Source organism: Cibotium barometz, chromosome 49, assembly GCF_041138505.1.
Source record: "Cibotium barometz isolate CiBa-2024 chromosome 49, ASM4113850v1, whole genome shotgun sequence".
Classification (NCBI taxonomy): domain Eukaryota; kingdom Viridiplantae; phylum Streptophyta; class Polypodiopsida; order Cyatheales; family Cibotiaceae; genus Cibotium; species Cibotium barometz.
The window spans coordinates 3336115-3352432 of record NC_141094.1 but is presented as its reverse complement, the minus strand read 5'-3'; the positions used below and the strand labels follow the sequence as shown (position 1 = coordinate 3352432).

Below are 16318 nucleotides of genomic sequence, written 5' to 3'. Positions count from 1 at the left end.
GCATCAGTGATCACCTGAAATGGCTCGTCCCATGAGACAAGTGCTAAACAAGGCGCTTCTGATAAAGCCACCTTGAGGTTCTTGAATGCCTCCAATGCTCGTGGAGTCATTCGAATCCGTTGCCTTCTTGTCTTGACACCCTTACGCAGATCGGTGAGATCCGCTGAGAGGTCAGAAAACTTGTCTATGTGGGTGGAGTATGCCTGGCATACACCCACAAAGGATCTGATGTCATAAGCTGTCTGAGGTACTTCCCAATTGACAATCTCGGCCACCTTAGCCGGATCAAGTCCACTATCTTCTGCACTAATTATATATCCAAGGTAATGCACCTCGAACCAATAAAATTCCGACTTTTTCTCATTGACGTAGCGCTCGTTGCTTTCCAGCAACTTCAGGACTTTCTCCACATCAATGTCATGCTGCTCAACCGTAGCTGAAAATACCAATATGTCGTCCAGAAATATGTACACACACTTTCCAATTAATTCCCGGAATACACACATCACCATGCGGTTGAATGTAGCTGGGGCGTTCATCAAGCCAAAAGGTGAAACCAGGAAACAGGGGAGCTAGAATGCTCCTTCAAATAGTACAAGGCCCCAAAACGCAGTGGCGCCCCTTGCGGTATTTGTTTACTTGATCAAAAAAAATGAGTACAAAGTACAACTTGACAAATCCTTTACCAATAGGATCCCTTTTTGCTTTTCGCCCAGGACTTTTCCCAATAAGAACTCTCGCTATTACAGCAAAGCATTCCATAGAGAAGGCACACCTGTACGACACCTCCCTGCTTGAAAAGGTCTTCTCCATCTCAATCATGGATTCTCACAACCCTTCCCCAAACAGCAGTAGGGCTGTACCAAACCACATGTCCTTCCTATAGTCACAGCTTGCATGTAACCTCGAGAAAAACTAAAACCTGTTCACATGAATCCACAGACATGCTTTCCTCATGAAACCAAAGACCTGTATCTGATAAACCATAGACCTGTATCCCATAAACCATAGGCCTGTTTCCTCGATACCAAAGTCTTGCTTCTTCTTAAAAGACCAATGTCCTGTTTCCATGACAGATAAATCCTCAGATCACGATTGCCAAAACCTAGAGAGAGAAAGATAGAGGACGTGTCGAGCAATCCCTGAATACACATAGGTCCAAGATGAAGAGCAACACACATCTCTTCCAAGAACATCATCCTGTGCATCTTAACTTGATCCTCTGTATCCAAATCTCGTAAACAAAGCCTGCTTGCGAAGAGAGAGAGCGAGACCCCTTGGCTGTTAGCCCCTTGTGCCTCCTTCAGCTCACCTTCTTCAAGAGAGATAGAGAGAGACCCACGCTGACTGCTTCCACACATGCAACCACCTGGCGTAGAGGCCTCCCATCTGACACTCGTTTGGCTGCCCAACTATCTACAGAGAAATTTCCTGCTTGACGCCTGCCTGGCTACCCATCACTGGTTGCCTGCTTGGCTCCCCTGTACTGCCCGTCTGTAGTCCACAACCGGAAGTAGCAGCACACTTGGCGACAGCAGCGGCACACCTGGCGGTAGCAGCAGCAATTGGTGGCAGCATTAGCAGCTGGCGGCGGTGGTAGCAGCTGGCGGCGGTGGTAGCACTCGGCGGATTCCTGCGCAGCAGCACCACCCGCCGCCTGTAGCCATAACTGCAGCAGCGCCACCCGCCGCTTATAATACATGCGTAGCCGAACTGATTCCCACAGGCGACTTCCACACGGCAATCTCCACACACGGCCACTTACGAATCTCCGCCACCTTCCTTATATAAAAAAACGATGCGTTTTTTTCTCAAAAATGCCAAAAGCCAAGGTTTTAAAAACACATGCTTTTCAAAATAAAATAATATTATTTTTTTAAGCATCAAAGGTTTAAAAACCTTATGAACAATAAAATTTCCTTTTGTCCAATTTCACACTTGGGCTGGCCACACTTATGAGTTTCCTTTTCACACTCAACTGATGCCTGTTCACACTTGTCCATCCCGTGCCCGTGCCCGTGCCCACCTGTTTGTTGTCAGAGGGAAAAACACAGGGTCGTAACAAAAGGCATGACCACAAATGCATAGTGGGCCCGTTCCGTACAGAAGGCTGTCTTGGGGATGTCCCCCTCCACAATCCTCACCTGGTGGTACCCACTCTTTAAATCGAGTTTCGAGAACACCTTAGCCCCATTCAGCCTCTAAAGAATATAATCTATTCGAGGCATCGGGAATCTACTCTTGATCTTCAGCTTATTGAGTGCACGATAATCCATACACAAAAGAGAAGACCCATCTTTCTTCTTGACAAACAGGATTGATGCTGCAAATGGCGACACGCTGGGGCGGATGAAGCCAGATTGCAACAATTCTTGGAGTTGGCTGTCCAACTCCGATTCCATTGCCTTGGAAAGGCGATATGGAAACTTGCTCGGGGGTTCCGAGCCTAGGAGGAGATCAATCTTGTGGTCCTCCGGTCTGGACGGGGGGAGGTGAGGAAGGAGATTGTCCCGAAGAAAAATCTTCTAAAACTTTTCATGGAGAGCCCAATACTTCTCGGAAGCACTGGCCACCGTCTGGGCAATCTGGATGTATATCATCGCACAATCATCAAACATGAACAAAGCGGGCTGATCCTTGAGCTGTTCCCATGCTTTACATACAACCCTGTCTTTGCTATCATGTGAAGTATTGCCGTGCACATCCGGAACCATATGCACATTAGGCTTTAATGCATTTGCATTATCACGCTTCTTCTTGTTTGGACATGCCTTTGCAATATGCTCGGTGCTACCACAAGTAAAGCATTTCCCCTTACTCATATATTGCTTTTTCTGCTCCGGAGTGAGACCATAGTCTCTCACTTTGAAGGGACGCTTCTTGGTAGTGTTATTTTCAGCCTTTGGACCAATGGGCAGCAGTGCCTTTCATGAACATGCTTACATGCCGGATCATGGATTTCTAAGTGAAATCCTCATCACTGAAAGCAATATCAAACTGGGCAATAAAAGAAAGTGCCTTTGATGCATCATATTCCCCATGATATATGTCAAACTTCACAGATTTGTCTCCAGCTTTGAAGTCACGAGACTTTGATGCGTGTGCCTGCATCTCAATATGTTTTCCCCATGTTTGTCCATTGCGACAGCCCTTGTCTAGCATCATTTTAGGACGAAAAGGTGATGCATAAGGCATAGATATATGTGCCCTATAATCATGAGGCATGGCTGGCCCCTCAACATGCATTGATACATTTTCAGCCATACCTTCTCCCTCACGAGCACACTCGAAGGCATGAGTGACATGAGAGATACGTGGAATACCTGCACCAACAGAAAATTGCAGCCCATGTTGCATGTGTTGTGCATGCACATTTTCAGCCAGCAATGGCATTTGACATACATTTTGACCAACTGCCATAAACATTGTATCCTTCACGGGCTACATAAGGTATTCCTGCATGGCGTGAAGTCACTGATTGTTCCTCTCCCATAGCATGGAGATTCATTCTCTTAGACATATGTTCTTGTTCGGGCACCTGTGGGGATTCCAACACATGTGGGATGGTTGCCTTTTCTGCATAGGCATCCTTGGTACGAGCCAAGTATTCACGTGCTGCATCCCTCGGTTGCATGTGCAACTCTTGAGCAATCATTGCCATTGCATGATCCATATAAGATTCAGCTTTCTTGGCCTTCAAACAGTCATGTACCAATGGATCCTCGCGACAGTAGAGATTCAATTCTTCTTATTGTGCATGGAGAGGAGCCTGCATACGAGTAAGTTCAGCTCTCAAGACTATGGACTCTTCTTCCTGCATCTTCTCTTTGCCACACGGGACGGCTGTCCTACATATTCATGTTCCCTATTGTGCACCACATGAGTTTGTTCATCTTGTAAAGCATTGGAAGCATGCATTTCATTGTCCATGAGACTATACCAAAATAGACATGCTCCAGGCAAGTACACGAGGTACCAGACCCAATGAAACACCAATCCACCAAGCATTTTCAGGCATGTACACGGAGGCACAAGTCCCAACGGAAAGCCAAGTCCACAATACCACATGAGTGGCATCAATCCCCCGCATATACAACTACCATGGACACCAGTCCAATGTACATACATGATAAGAAAGCACAGGTGGACCAATTGGGTGGCCAAATGGTGACATCTCGCCCAAAACTCACTTATAAATTAGGACCAGCCCGGTGTTCACACACACTGATGTCCTAAGGTGGACATAACCTAATGTCCACCGCCCAGACCTTATCCCCTTTGTACAAAAGGGAGTAACCAGCCATGTGTCCACTCTAGCTTGCTCCACAAAGCACCTACCTGCCACCTACATTGGACAACTCACCACCTCTCTCCTCCTCTCTCTAGAGATTGGCGCCTCCTTCATGAGGACTGTTGAGCTGTATTTTCTGCACATTCTCCTTCCCAACTCCATTTCCAAGCTTGCTAAGGTGATTTTCAAGCTTCCAAGAGTGATTCCGGATGCTAATCACTCTCCTACACACTCCCAATGATTGAAATTCGGCAAAACAACTCTCTTTATTGTTGTAATTTCTGGTTTTTTTGCTGAAAACCCTAATTTCAGCCCTCCTTTCTCAAGTTGAACCATAGGGGAAGCTTTCCTAGGGTTCCCTTCATCCTCTTGAAGACTTTTGTCTCGAAGAAATGCGACAAATCGAAGATCTCTTCACTCCAAGGACTTCCATCGCGAAGACTTCCGCTGTCATCAACTCTACTTGCAATTGGTAAGCTTTAATGCTTAAATATGGAAGCAAGTAGCAGGAGGGAGGAACCGGATTACAAGATCACCTACCCTGTGTAGTGTTCTCTTGTCCTACGTGCTCTCTTACAGATTACTGCTACCATGTGTTGGTGGAACAATAGAGAGCACATGGTAGGGAACATGGGCACTTGAGAGGGTAGTGTGGATTGCAAGTCTACAACGACAACCACTTGTTTGCAATACTGTATTCATATGCATTGGTATGAAAATCTGGTCAGAAATGCCCATGACACTATGTACTTGATTCTCCCAAGATCAATATACTTTATTTGAGGGAGGGGTTGGCTGTTCAGGCTCATTGTGTGTCTCTTGTGAATTCAGCAATTTACTTCTTGTATTTGAGCAAGTGTCTATCAAATCTTAGTGTATTTAAGTGCATTGATTAGCATTGTGTTCAACCAAGTTACAGTTTCCCCCCCTCTTGTAAGAGGACTGCTCCTACTGTATCATTACTAGCATCCGTCTCTACCACAACGGATTGATTCGGATCGATAACTTGGAGAATGGCAACTGTAACTATAGCTAACTTAAGGTTTTCAAAACTTCTTTGCTGGGAATCCCCCCAAACGAAGGTCTTTCCCTTTCCTTTAAGCTAATCCGTCATTGAAACAACTATCTTAGCATAATCTCGAACATACTTTCTATAGAATCCAGACAAACCAAGAAAAATTTGTAATTCTTCTAAGTTGTGGGATGTGGCCATTTCAATATGGCTTCAACTTTCATGGGATCGATACGAATACCATCTTCCGAGATTATGTGGCCTAAGTATTGGATTTCTTTTACAAAGAATTCACATTTACTCTCTTTGGCATAAAGTGAATGCTTCCTAAGTAACTCAAATACTTGCCATAAGTGTTCGAGATGTTCTTTCTTGGTACGCCTATAGATCAGAATATCGTCTAGGAAAACCACGATAAATTTTCCTAAATAAGTTTTCAAGACACTATCCATGAGTGTCATGAATGTGGCCGGAGCATTAGTCAAACCGAAGGGCATGATTAAAAACGAAGTGCTTGGTCGAATGAATCCAGTGTTAAGGTATTCCTTTAGCTGTCGTTCTACTTCTTGTGCTTCCTTAAAACTAAGCCGATAAGGACGCATACTTACTGGCTTTGAGCTAGGTATTACCAAGGTGGTTCCAAACGTTATGTACTGTACGGATCCGTACGCACTGTACGTTGTTTGGCACGGAAAAAAATTTTAAGGTACGTAAAAATACGTACCATTGGTAAAAATACATAAAATCTCAGAAATTTCAGCCACCTACACGGTATTTCAGTCCATGTCCACATTGACATATAAAACTTTCGAAATAGAGACACAACAAGGTCAAAAACCTACTAATTCAAAAGTGAGAAATTAGAATCACAAGTCAATGCATGATTGCTCTGACAAATTCAATGCACAATGCCATACAATTTCAATCAGGATTCAGCAATCATGCAATGCATAATATTTAGTGGGCAGCTCAGCTGAGAGAGAGAGAGAGAGAGAGAGAGAGAGAGAGAGAGAGAGAGAGAGAGAGAGAGAGACTTGAAGGAGAGAGAGGCTGAGAGCTCTATGCACGGTCCACAGAGGGTGGGCTAAGGCTCTGAGAGAGAGAGTTATGTTGCTGCCTTGGGGGCCTGAGCAAGGGTGGGTGGCGAAAAGGGGGCGAGACCAGGCGAACACAGAAGATGAGCAAGGGTGGCTGGGCGCCGGGAAGGAGGCGAAGCGAAAGGAAGGCGGCGGCGACAGTAGCGAAGAGAGAGAGAGAGAGAGAGAGAGAGAGAGAGAGAGAGTGCGACTGTAGAGGCCCTTACCGGAAGGTGTTCGCCGTACGGAGTCCAGACGCTATCGCAGGCGAAACCCAAAAAAAAAAAACGTTTATCGCAGGCGAAACGTTTATTGCAGGCAAGCAAAGCAAAACCCTTACCGGAAGGTGTGCGCCGTACGGAGTCCAGACGCTATCGCAGGGGAAACCCAAAAAAGAAAACGTTTATCGCAGGCGAAACGTTTATTGCAGGCAAGCAAAGCCAAAAAAAAAAAAACGTACGGATCGATCCGTACATACGGATCCCCGTACGGTACGGATGTACGGTACGGATTGGATCCGTACGTACGTTTTGATCCAACCTTGGGTATTACTTCGATTGGATGCTCAACATCGCGGACAGGAGGTAATCCTTCCGGTAATTCATTTGAAAACACATCTTTAAATTGTTGTAACAATTGCTTTAAGGATTCATTAACTTTTTTATTGTTAACATGCTTTGATTGAAAAGAGGTCATGTAAACACTATGCTTACTCACACCACTTATGTTTTCACATGTGGAAAAAGAAATGACATCATCAAGACTTATGTAGCACAAAAAGGGGTTTTCTACTTCATTAGCTTGTACAAGGCGATTGAGTTCCATAGAGCATATAAGAGGTGAGGAGGGTACATCATGTTCACTTTGCAAGCGCACTTTCTTACCATCTACTTCAAACTCAAAAGAATTATGCAAATAAATTCTAGACAAAGATGGACCAATGTTATATAACCACTCACGACCTAGAATAACATCCGCTCTAGTGATATGCATAACTTGAAAATCCAAGTGCATCTCATGACCTTGAATGATTAATGGAACATCACGAACTACTGTATCCCAGACATCTTTATCATAGTCGTTAATCAAAGAAACCACATACTTATGATCACTTGGACTTTCCGGCAACTTTAATTTCTTGACTAAATTATAGTTGAAGAAATTGTGGGTGGCACTATCATCAATCATAACTCATACCTTGTGACCTTTAACTTGACCATACATTCGAACCAACTCATGTGGTCCAAATATTGGCCTCCACATCGATGATGTGACACAACACGCATGAGTAGAATCAGCATGATAAACTTAAACCTCTTTAAACTTACAAGAAGTCTCTAGAGGGAGCACTTGAATAGTATGTACTTGCTTTTCTTTACTTTGATCAGGCTGGGTCTTCTCATTTTCTTTTAACTTAGCACACTGTAGTTTACTATGACCCTTTTCCATGCAGTGAAAACATAAATTTTCTTTTTTAGCTCTTTCAAGATCTTCATGCTTCAGAAATTTTTGTGATCCTTTAAACTTCTTAGATTGGTCATTCTTTCGGTTAGGTCCCTTTCTTTTATTTTGACCTTGATGCTTGGAACCCTTGGACACACTAGATGTCCGTTGTGCATTCTGTGCATGCTTTTTCTTTCGGACAGTATCATCGAAAATCTGAGCAAACTTAATTGCTTCTTCTAAAGTTTTTGGCTCATTTTGCTTAGCTTGATTCTAATTGTCCGAGTCTAATCCACGAATTTTCTGAAAGTCGTCCATTCCTTTCAACTTGAGAATGATTTCTTGATAATTAGAGATATACTAGTAACTGAGTCAATGTAAGATTCACAATTGTCCATAGTTGCACCCGGTTTGCGCACCATCCCCAAAGTTCGATACAGATGGTACAGTACGGTTGATTCAATACAGTGTGCTGGTGGTTTGATACGGATCTCAGGCGACCGTTTTTTTCTGCCCGTTTTTTTCTGACCGTTTTATTCGCCATTTGATGATTGTTTTTTGCGCCGTTTTTTACCGTTTGGAGAGCCGTTTGTTGGGTGTTTTTAGGGACTATTCATTGCTTTAGCTTTTTCCTGCTTGCCTTGGCCCTTTGGTTTCTGACTTGCATTTGCTTGAGCCTTGAGCCTCTCCCTATTATCTATATAATAGGCCCTCCCCCAACCCCATTCTTACAAGTGCTCATTGCTCAACCCTCCCCTCACAAGTGCTCATTGCTCAAGTCTATCCTCTCCCTTGAGTCCCCTCTAGGCTCTCTCAAGCATCTCCCTCTTCCTCAAGCTCCAAGCCTCTCCCTCTTCCTCAACTTGCCTCTCCCTCTTGAGTCTTCCTCAAGCCTCCCCCTCTTCCTCAAGCCTCTCCCTCCCTCTCCCTCTCTCTCCCTCTTCCTCAAGTCTCTCCCTCCCTCTCCCTTTCCTTCTCTCGAGACCCTTCTCTCCTCTTTCACCATGAGAGAAAAGCATGAAGCCTTTACTTTGCATGAACCCATGAGAAGAACGAAGGGAAGTCGGGGGCATGGAAATGAGCTTGCAAGTATTTTTTAATGGACCGTACCTCCACCATATTTTTATTTTCAAAATTTAGTGGTGCGTTTCGAGACTATATTTGAACGTACCGTACCGAATCAAACTTTTTGTACCTGACAACTATGCAATTATCCCACGCTTCCCAATTACGATCCATCTCATTCTCAGAAAGAAATTCTTTCATGAATACACTTTCAAATTCAGCCCATATAGTAGGACGATTTCTGGACTCCAAGCTCATCCACGACTTGTATGCTTTACCTCCTAGAGTTAAGCTCAATTCAAGCGCGCGTATCTCCTCAAATCCTGCCACTTTTGTAAAAAAGTATTGACCACATCCTTATTGCGTTCCTTCGCCTCCCCATTAAAAGTCGGAGGCTTCAGATCTTTTAGAATAGCAATAGCACCTCTAGAGTGAGATGTACCGACATTCATACTACCCCCTTGGGCAAGAGCCACTGGCATTCCTCCCACTGAAGCACTTACAGTGGTAGAAGCTTGCATGTTATCCTTTAACTCTTGAAGAAAGAGAAGTATCTTATCGTACTTGGCCTCAAAGTCCAAAGTATGAGACTCTAGAGCCAACTGTTTAGTGCTGACTAAATTATCATCAACAAGAAGATCATCGTTAGTCATCATGGCATCAAGATCGGCCACTGCCTTGTCCGTGTCCGACAAACGAGATCTCCACTCGCCCTCCTGCGATGCTACTTGTGACGGCTATAGCAACAATGGTGGGCGAATCTCGCTAGTTTATGCGCAGACACACGGGCGGACAACTCCACAATTTACAGCGTTCAACTTGTTGAGGATGTAAGCTCTGATACCAATCTGAGGACAGCAACAGCTGCACGACCTTCTTCTTCAAGCAAGGAAAGCTGAGAGCTCCTGTTTAGCTCCACCCAACCTCAGCCAAAACCACACGACCTTCTACGATTGGACCCAACTCTTTTATTAGCTAGTTGCTCTTCACATGTGCCCGGCCACTCTTAAATCCATACCCGGTCATTTTGGCTCCCCTAAACTCCGCCCATGCCTTGCCTAGACGGTCGAGCTCACTACTTGATGAACTTCTTGGCATGATGTCAATCTAATGATCTTCCAGTCTCTTGCTTGCCTTCTTGCTTTGGCTTTTCGGGACATTTTACAGCCAAGTGTCCCTTCTTTCCACATAGAAAACACTTCCCTTCATTGATATATTCTTCAAGTTGCTTATGGGATAATTTCCTTTGAAAGGAGGTTTGACCTCACTCATATCGCTCTTTTCTTGAGGCTCGGTTTTTGGTTGGGATCCATCTTTAAACTTCTTCTTTTGAGGTGGATCTGGATTATCATTCTTTGTATTGCCCACCATCCAAGGCATGGACAAAGCCTCGGCTTGCAAAGCTTTGTCTTGGGCTTCCTCCAAAGATTTCGGACCAGCCATATACACTGCTTGCATAAGCTTAGGTTGAAGTCCGTTCACAAAATTACGCATTTCCATTAGCGGTGGAATAGAATTATAAGAAGTAAACTTCAATGAAACAGTTGAAAAGTTGTTAAGATAAGTTGCCACATTCTCACCGACTTTCTGCTTTACCTCATCTCATTCTTTTTGCACATCTGCGCTTCAAAGTTTGTGCGTAGAAACTGAAAGAATGTGCACAAGCGGAAGCAATGAACATGAGAGAGAGAAAGATTGCAAGCAAGAACTGAGCTTTATTAGCTTGAGGTTACAGAGTACAAAAGCCAGCAAATAGGGCACAGAATGATATGATAAGAGTGACATGAAGCAATCAGCTGTAGGAAAACAGGCCGACTGCTCCACGACAGCATAAATAGAAGGATGCAATATTTTAACACCCCCTCTGCATCTTGAAGTGTGCAAAAAAGTCAGAAGAAAACTGATGACAAAGGTGTGACCATGGACACCTCAGCATGGCCAGTACTGAGTACACCTCGAAAAAATGCACATGTCAGCTTGTTGTCTTCAGAAAACATAATGCCACTATAACGAGCAAAAGAAAATCTACTTGGCTCCAAACTCAAAGTAGAATTGTGAACACATCACATCCAATAACCTCGAACAAATGAACATGGAACACATCCTGTCCATAGTCTCTGCTAACCAATAGTTCTAGAACTCATCCGAACCATGAAGGAAACTTGGTTGATCCTGGACCTCATCTCGACCATCAAGTGAACTTGCTTGTCTTTATACTTGGAACTCCGACGCACGGGTCCCATGCTCCAAATTTAATATGAGAGAGCTTTTGAAAGCTCCCTCACCCGCCCACAAGCCGTTTCTGGAAGACAACACACGGGGGATGCCCTTAGGATCAGAGGAGGACACCAATCATATTCTCTCCAGACTGTAAGGCCTTGGGAGAGCTGGGGTTGTCACTAGACGAGTCTATGTCAGTGTCATGTGACTTGTCTTTGCCCTTCTTGGAAGACTTGCCCTTGTCCTTGGCTTTGCCTTTGTCCTTTGACTGACAATCCTTTGACAGGTGGCCTTTCTTCCCACACTTGTAACACCGACTCCGAACTTTCTTCTGCACTGTCGAGAGTGCCTGATCAAGTCCAATAGGCGATGAAACTTTCAATTTCCCTTGAGAAACTAGGATGGATTCTGTCATGGCCCTGTGAAAATGGAGCAGGACAAGTGTGTGCATGGTGGTTGCAGAGTCAGAATATTTTATGATTCACATGGGGGGTGCCCGGACAGTGTTTAAGATGTGTGGACATCCCTAGGTGTGAAGGGGGGAACTAAAAACATTAAGTTTTAATGTTTATTGGAGTTTGCCCCTAGGCCTTAGTGGCCCTAGGAACTTATTAAAGTTGGGGCCCTAGGGATTAAATTGGGGAGGAGTTTTCTCTCTCTTCTATCTCTCTCTTCCCTTTTTGGGAATCGTGTAGTAAAAGGGGAGTTTCCCTCATGCGCTTGAGAACTAGCGTGGAAAAGCTCAAGAGAAAGGAGAAGGCGGCTGTTTTGCTGTGGATTGTTGCTGTTTTTCTGAGGGAATCAGCCGTACAGCACTGTACGGCCAGATCTGTGTGAGCACTCTCTCTTTCTCTCTCTAGCACAGGCGGCGGGTCTTCTCCTCTCTGCTGGATTCTCTGCGCACAGGGACTGGACAGACTGTACCAGCAGGTACAACAGCCCATACCCTACTGTACGACTGCCGTACAGTGTACGGGCAGTCAGATACAGCAAGTACTGGTGCAGGCGGCGCTTTTCAGGGTGCTGGACAGAACTGTGTATGCTGATTCAGGCAGGTACAAGAGTGGACAGCAGGCTGATTGTGCAAGTACCAATTCCTGGCACGTATCCCGAGGCGGTACAGACGGGTACTGTGCTGATTTCCAGATCTGTACTTTCAAGGACAGCATAGGAGTGAGCATCAGGAGGAGGATACAGGCAAGTGCAAGCACACGTGTGAAGCAGGGTTGTGGATTCAAGTGCCTGCAGGCACAGATTGGTGCTGTTGCTTCCTCCAGTGTTGTTTCACGAGCTGAACTTGGTAAGCTCCGTTTCTGTTCATCCATCTCTCTTTCTATTGCTTGATGTCTGCTGCAGGTATGTGTTATCTGGCTCCTTGTGAGAGGAGGGGTATGGCAGATTGACAAGGGATTAAGACAGAGATTGAACAGCATATGTATGTTTGAGCTGAGAAGATGTATCATGCTCTTGAGTTATGCCAGATGTATGCCCATGGCTGGCCTGCTTTGTGATCTTGGCTGATCAGAGGGAGGCACAGTGTGTTGCTTGAGGACACAGATCTGTGTGCATAGATCCTCTGTGCTGAGAAGGATTTGTGGGCCGTCAGATTGGACTTACAGGTGTAAACTCTTGGCTGGTCTTTGTGTTGTACTCAGCCATACATATTATTATTATTGAATAAAGAAATACCGCAAGGGGCGCCAAGCTTTGGGGCCAACAGGTGTCGCTGTGTTTTCAGATTTGGGCACTCTAGCTCCAATCTGTATTTTGTTTCTCATCTAGACTACAAGTGGACGGGTGATTGCTCCTACCGCACTCTGGTTTTCTATCAGAGGCCGGTTTCAAGGTTCCGTTGCCGGGACCAATCATCAACTTTCTGAAGGGGGTGAGCTCGTGGTTGCTTTGGAGAAAGCCATCGCTGAAAATTCAGCAAACATGTCTGATACAGAGGAAGAGTACTTCTATCATGAAGAAGAAGAGCAAGAGACTTCTCCTGAAAGAGATGTATCTGAGGATATTTTTGCAGGAGAACAGGCTGCAGATGTTGAGCCTTATGAGGATGTAACACAGCCAGAAGATGTGCATGGTAAAGAGGATGATGATGCTCGGTTCAAAGATCGCTTGGCTAGTGTTATGGATACTTTTATGCAGCTCACACAGAGTGAGAGATTTGCTGAATTTTTGAGATCTCGCTCAGAGCCCCGCACAGAGCCCCAGAAAAAGAAGAAGAAGGTTCGTTCAAAGAATCTTTCTCAGGGTCAGAGTGGTACCACTCCACAGGATCCATCTCCTGCCCAGTTTCCGAACATGCAGCATGCTTTTGGTGCTAACCCACAGAGTTCCTTCTATGGACAGCCACCTATTCCTCAGCAGAACATGCATCCAGGGTATTTTGGTGGTGGCTCGGTGTTCCAATCCATGACTAGGGGTTATCCTCAGGGAGGCATGGGTATGTATGGGCCTTTTGGAGCCAATTTTCAGCCTGGCATGCAAGGGAATATGTATGGTGGTATGCAGTCCGGTATGGCTGGAAATATGTTTGCAGGCATGCAACCTGGGATGCAAGGCAATATGTTTGGTGGCATGCAGCCAGGTATGCATAGTGGAATGTATGGAAACATGGCTGGGACGTATGGTATGCCTGGTGTTGGAATGGGAAATGTTGACCCAATGATGGGTATGAATGTTGGGGGCAGCAATCTTACGAAACCACTTCCATATGATAATCTAACGCCTATGGGAAAGGCGAAGGATTACAAGGAAGGGGGAGCTGCAGTGAAGTTTGACACTTTCAGTGGGGCCAAGGATAAATTGAAGGCACTTACCTTTTTACAGCAGTTTGATGCTGCTTTTTCTGGTGGGAATTACACAGAGTCCTCGAAGGTGAGGAAAGCTGCCACTTTTCTCAAGGGCAATGCTTTGCAGTGGTGGTCTACTCTTCTTTTGCAGGGCATAGCACCCACCACATGGGTTCAATTCAAACAGGTTTTCTCTTCCGTATGGCTCACATCTACCTTTGAGGTGGATGTTATGACCGCATGGCACAAGTTGGATGCTTCAAAATGTGATAGTTTGGAGGATTATAACAAGAAGTTTTGGGAAGCTTTACTCCCAGTGACTTCTTATCGTGCCGTGCCATTATCTGAGCAGGTAGAGAAGTATTGTTGTGGGCTGCCCAAGGAGGTACGAGATTATTGTATAAAGACAAGAGTAACGAACATGTCACAGATGATTGAAAATGCTATGACAGCTAATGCGTTACTCACAGGTGGTTCATCTGGATTTAAAGGCAGTAAGAAATTGGGCAAGAAAGCTGAAAAATTTGGGCATGCTTCTCGTGATGCTAAAGGGTCTACAGAGACAAAGTATAAGAAGTTGCCAATGCCCAAAAGGACTTCTGAGGAAAGACAGGCTTTGAGAGATGCTCAAAAGTGTTTTTTACTGTACTGAAGAGGGGCATATGTCATTCAATTGTCCCAAGAGAACGTCCAAAAAGGACCCTGACAATAAAGAAGAGCCCAAGCCAAAGAAACCAAAGCCTTCTGCAGGCTTAGTTCCTGATCTTGTGGGGGAGCAGCTAAGTGGTGAAGCTACAGAGTTGTGCAGGGCATGGGGCAAAGTGAGAGATCAGAATGCTTTGATCTTCTTTGACACAGGTGCTAGAGCCAACTTCATTTCACCAGATTTGGCTGGCCGATTGGGGATTCGCGCAGAGGAGATGGGGCCGTTACATGAGGCAAATATGGCTTGTCCAGGGTATGCAGAACCCGTTACTCCTATCATTGGGAAGCTTCGGCTTCATTTGCAGGGTTATGTGGACAGCGAAGAGTTCTTCATCATGCCTTTGGATGGCTGTGATGTTTTGTTGGGGATGCCATGGTGCCACAGGGTACATGCGGTGGTGGATACTTACAATAGGAAAATTACTCTGACTCATAGAGGGAAAGAGCATGTATTGGATGTAAAACTCAAAGGGGAATCTGTTCCTATTGTATCCGCTTCGGCGATTTCATCAGTAATGAAAAAGCATCTTTCCGCGTACTTGATTTATGTAAAGGATGCACAGGATGATGAGTCTAAGTCTAATTTGTCAATGTTAGATAAGGACAGGGCTGATTTCTTAAGTGGGTTTCAAGACTGTTTTTCCGAGTCATTGCCAGGAGAATTACCTCCTGAGAGGCCAGAAGATCATGCCATAGATCTGATTCCTGGTAGTACTCCACCGAATAGACCGCCGTATCGTGTTAGTGCAGCCCAACAGGAAGAGATTATGAGTCAGGTGCAGGAGCTTTTGAATAAAGGGTTGATACAGCCTAGCTCATCACCCTTTTGCTCACCTGTGCTCTTAGTGCAGAAGAAGGATGGTTCTTGGCGCATGTGTATTGATTACAGGGCGCTGAACAAGAATACCATCAAGAATCGATTCCCCATACCGAGGATCGATGACATCTTGGACCGCTTACAGGGCTCCACAGTTTTTAGTCGTATTGACTTGAAAAGCGGGTATCATCAGATACGCATTAGACCTGAGGATGTGCATAAGACAGCATTCCGAACCACGTTTGGGTTGCATGAGTTCTTGGTTATGCCCTTTGGTTTAACAAATGCGCCTGCCACATTTGACAGAATGATGGACAGGATTTTCAGACCTCATAGAGAGTTTGTGGGCACATTCTTTGATGATATGATTGTGCATCCACGAACTGAGGAAGAGCATAGAAGGCATTTGGCCATTGTGTTTGCAGAACTCAGAAACCATAGGTTGGTGGTTAATGGCAAGAAGAGTGAGTTTTTCTTGCAGGAGATACATTTCTTGGGGCATATTGTGTCTGGTCATGGAGTCCGTATGGATCCAGCAAAGGTGGAAGCAATACTTAATTGGCCAGCTTTGAGGACCGTGCATGATGTACGCAGCTTTTTAGGATTGTGTTCCTATTACAGGCGTTACATACGGCACTTTGCTGAAATTGCTTCGCCTCTTCATGCTTTGACGAAGAAAGCAACTCCGTTTAGATGGGCTGATCGGGAAATTACAGCATTCAAAAAGCTCAAAGAAAAGCTTACTTCGGACCCAGTATTGGTGTTACCGGACCTCCGAAAGGCTTTTGTTGTCCAGTGTGATGCATGTGGAAGTAGCATTGGTGCAGTTCTCATGCAAGAGGGACATGTGATAGCCTATGAGAGTAGAGTTTTGCAAGATGCCGAGAAGCA

General features: G+C 45.0%; 1 protein-coding gene across 3 annotated transcripts in view; it reads right to left on the bottom strand.

The window, feature by feature from the left end:
- LOC147610205 (uncharacterized) overlaps window positions 1-16318 on the bottom strand; it is an 82427-nt gene that overhangs the window by 7444 nt on the left and 58665 nt on the right. The window lies entirely within an intron of this gene.